Here is a 4,607-nt window from a genome sequence, read left to right as displayed (position 1 = left end):
TAAATAAATAAATAAATAAATAAAAGAATTGCTCAGAGCCTGAGGGGCAGGGCCACATATATAGCCCTAGGCAAGTAACGGCCCCTCACTGACAGCCCTGGGGCTGCGAGGGAGAGGTTACTGCCCCTCCTTTTAGGGGAGCGGATGGGCTCAGGCCTTGACTTCCTGGGCAGGAGCTTGACTTCCAGAGCACAGAGCCCCTCATCCAGGAAGAAGCCGAGCTGTCATCCTCAGCATGGAACTGAGAGCCCCAGAGGGCCCAGCACAGAGCAGGTCCCAGTGCACAGCTGTGCTCAGGATTACCTGAGTGCCCGCGTCGGTGCTGGGACCGGAAGCCCGTGAGCCTGCAGCCCTGGGCGACCATCTCGGCCTGCTCCCTCGCACTAGAGCAGGTCCTCGGTGGGGAGGCGCTTTGGGGCAGCAGTCGTAGCCTGTCTTCCCCAGGAAGGAGAGGGAGCAGCAGGGACCACGCCTGCCCCGCCAAGCCCAGCTCGGAGACAGACTGACCCGAAGGGGCCACACCAGCCCCCAGCAAGCCCTGCGCCTGCCCCAGGCAGCATGACCTGGAACAGCCATTGCTCCTCTTGGCCCCAGTTCCCTCCAGCGCGGGGTCCTACCTCTGCTCCTGCCTGGGTCCCTGGAAGCCCTGTGAGCCCCAGGAGGGGAGGACTTTGCCCTGGGGCTTCCAGGATGGGCTCAGGGGGCATGCAGCCTCTTCCCTGGGAGAGGAGCACCTGTCGCTGCTCTGCTCTAACTGCCAGGAAGAAGCACCATCGCTACTTGTATCCCAGAGGAGACAAACCCATCACCGCCCCCGAGGCTGGGACCTGAACCAGTCTGCCCCAGGACCTCCACCCATACCATGGGCGCTTCAGGCAAACTCAGAGAACACCAGGCCCAGTCTTGGACTTAGAAGGGAAACTGAGGCTGGAGCTGGGCCTGCCAGCCCTTCCTGCAGGGAGTCTCCAAGAGCAAGTGCCCCATCCAGTGGGTCTCCTCCCTCGCTCAGAGCCTTCTGTGGCATCTGTAGCCACAGGCTTGTAAGAGAGCTGGCCAGATCTGGGTGTGGTGGTGCATGTCTGTGTTCCCAACACTCAGGAGGCTGAGACAGGAAGATTGCTCCAAGTTCAAGACTAGCTTGAGCTATGTAGTGAATTCATAGCCAGCCTGGACTACATAGCAAGACACTGTCTCAAAAACAAACAAAAATTGCTTCAAATACGGATCCCAAAGATGTAAGAGACCCCTGGACGAAGACTACTCAACCTCAGATCTAGAAGCCTCAGATTCCTCTGCCACTGGTGGCTGTAGCTGCCCAAGATGAGCTAATCCTGCAGGAGAAGTTCCTGCACGCTCACAAGGCTCCCAGCTCTCAGGTGGGCTCTGGGGCGCAGCCAGCCAGCAGCAGTGCTGAGGTGTGGACCCGGGGTGCAGGCTGGAGCCAGTGCGTGGCTCATGAGCCACAGGGAGACTCCGGCCACAGGGATAATGACCTGCTCTCGAGTCCGCTTGACACACAGACAGGAGCGTGCCTGTGAGGTGGTGTTTTTGAAACTCACGCCCTGCTGGGGACTCTGCACAGGAAGGGTCTTAAAGACTGTGCGGGGCGGCAGTGCGGCTCAGGGCAGAGCAGCTGCAAGAGAAAAACTAGGCTGGAGGTGAAATGTTCACGGTGGCGAAGGAAGGAGCATTTCAGGTTTTTGAGGCAGGAACCTCCTTCCCTTCCTCCTTGTCTGTTCCCCTTTCCCCTGTCCTCCCCACTTTTATCCTGGGCAAGACCGTGTATTGGGCCAGGGATATGGCTCACTGGGCCAGTGCCTGCCAGGCAAGCATGAGGTCCTGAGTTTGATTCCCAGTACAAAAAAAAAAAAAAAAGACAGTGTGTACCAGTATGGTTTTGTTTGGTTTTATTGCAGAACTGGGTGTTTCACCCTACAGAAGTAAGCTATATCTGGCGCTTTTCTTATTTATTTTGAAAACAAGGTCTTACTGTCACCAAGTTGCCCAGGCTAGCCTCAAACTGTCAGTGATCCTCCTGCCGCACCCTCCTGAGTGCTGGATTACAGAAGTACACCACTATGCCTGCCTGCTGCTGCTTTTGTTTAGGGGGTGTCTTTTTTTTTTTTTTTTAGCAATAATGAGATGGTCTCCTTCCCTTGGTCTTCAGTAAGTGTCCTACACTGCCCACGAGAGGTGCAGGGTCCTCACCTGTGCGAGTTCCCTGGCCCCTGTCACAGCCTGTCCCTGGTGCTTCCGAAGTGACAGAAAGGCGCATGGTGGCGACAGACGCCCCGCTGAGTGCTGTGTCCTGGCCATCCGGGTCAGTGCTGCCAGGCTTGAGCAGAACGCGCACAGACCCCCTGACCTACAGACCGCGTTCCCTGCCTGTGGCCAGGTCATTAAATGAATCCGGGGCTGGATGAGGGATTGTACGCAGTGTGCACGTCACAATATTCAGAACAAGGAAATGGTCGGAAACTCCAACTTGATTTCACTTTTATTTCTCTAACTCTTCCATTCAGCACTGTAACATCTACCAGAACCGAAGCTACAGTGCTATACCACAGCGAGAATTCGTGTTGTACCATAGAAGCCGTCAGGCCACACTGCGCTCTTGTTCCTGCGTCTTAAGTCTAAATGCGGGTCGTGAGTCCAAGCAGGACCTTGACCACCTGGGCCCGATGCCAGGCCCGACTTGTGACTCTGAGCACACTAAGCACAGCCCCCTGGTGTGAGCCGCCTTGGTGGGCTCTGGTGGTGAAGCGGGTGGCCAGCGTTCTCCTCAGCCTGTACGGCTTGATGGCCGTGCTGTCACCGGCCAGCCGCTCCTTCTGCATTGGACCCCGGGACCACGACCAGGAAGTGAGCACCACACAGCCTCACCCAGGAAACCGCCGCTCGGAGACGCTAGGTGACCTGCTCGAGGCTCGGGCTCTCCTGCGGCTGCGCGACCACGTCATGGAACGCGTGGCTCAGGCTCTCCGTGCGACCCTTACAGCCCCACAGGTCCTGATCAGTGTTCCCAGCTGGGCCAGTCCCGCTGCCAGTCTGCGTGAGATTCCTGCGGCCCCAGGGTTGGTCTGAGCGCTGTTGTGGCAGGGAGGGTGGGGGTGACCAGATGGCTCCCCCTCCCGTGGACTATTTGCTGTGCAGGGCCTCCCCCACCCGTACCCATGAGACCGGGGGTTTGGAGGAGAGGAGGGGGAGCCCCGTTACTCAGCACAGAGCCTCGGCCCCTTTCCCCTCTCTGTCAGTCCAGGCTGCGCAGTTACTCCTGGGCCTCGGAGGAGGGGTCGCCTGCCTGGGGGAGCCTCATGGTGGGGGTGACTGTGTCCTCAGAGAGCCACACTCCTCTCTTTTCCAAGGTGACCCTGGAAGCCTGCCTGAGCAGGGCAAGGAAGTGTCCCAGATCATCCTGGAGGAGCAGACTTCCTGTGTGCCCACCCCTGGGACGGGACTTCCTGAGGCAGGGCCGGTCCCAGGCCACATGGCCTCTGTGAGCTGTCATGCTGGGGGCACCTGCTGCCCGGTTTCTCTCGTGGCTGCCCGACCGGTCTCAGCTCCTCACAGACTCCGAGAGGGCGGAAGTGCTGGCGCCCGACCTCGGCGGCTCCACTGAGCTCGGGACACCACAGAGCTCAGGTGCCACCTCTGGGGATGGGCTGTGTGGCCCTCTGCAAGATGTGGGGAGCAGATCCACGTACAAGAAACAGTGTGGAAGCTGTGTCTGGCCACTCTGTGAAACTAGGACCCAAACACACTTGACAGAGGCATCAGGAGCCTGTCGTACAAACAGTAAAACAGCACATTTGTCTGTCCCCTCTTCCAGCTTCGATGCACTAGTCACAGTACTCCTCAGAGCCAGCCTTTGCAGCCTGGCCTGCTGGGGCACACCTTTGATTCCCAGCATTCTGGGAGGCTGAAGCAGGAGCATCATTTAGGATGCTAAATTCAAGCCCACCCCGGCCTTAGCAACTTAGCAAAACCTGTCTTTCAATAAGAAAGGGCTGGAGATTGTTACTGTCTGGGTGATGGGATCGTCTCACAACCCAGGGAGAACTACCAGGTAGAGAGTCAAATCAGGACTGAGCAAAAGTATTTACTGTAGAGTGAAAATAGGAAGCAGCATTTATTGTAAAGGGGAAGCAAAAACCTCCCAGGCAAGTGAAGCTGGGATGGGACCTGAAAAGGGTTGTAAAAGTGACTCTTGGTCTAGGGATTTTGTATGTAAAAACGGCTGCATCTCAGCCAACTTGAGATCAACCTATGAGGTTACAATGAGGAAAGTTTGATGTGGAAGTGAGCCTGTAGGAGCTCAGGGTAGGTAGCGACAGTCCTCCTGCCTCAGCCTCTCCAGTGCTGGGCTTTCAGATGTGCACCACTACACGCGGCTCTCTGCTGGAGTTTTATTAAGTAATCTTACAGAGGAGAAAGTTTGGTATAAATACTGACTTTGGGAATAGCTGTCCAGTGAAACCCAGCGTTCCCACTCGGTCAGCTTATACTTAGCGGAGGCAGAGGGGATTCTGAATAGTGCGGTGAATTTGCCTCCCAGGGCAGTGCAGGACGGCGCTGCGGGCACTTTCTTTGCCCTGGGGAAGCTTGGC

This window comes from Chinchilla lanigera, unplaced genomic scaffold, assembly GCF_000276665.1.
Source record: "Chinchilla lanigera isolate Chin_1 unplaced genomic scaffold, ChiLan1.0 scaffold00028, whole genome shotgun sequence".
NCBI classification, from domain to species: domain Eukaryota; kingdom Metazoa; phylum Chordata; class Mammalia; order Rodentia; family Chinchillidae; genus Chinchilla; species Chinchilla lanigera.
This window is presented reverse-complemented; position numbering follows the sequence as displayed.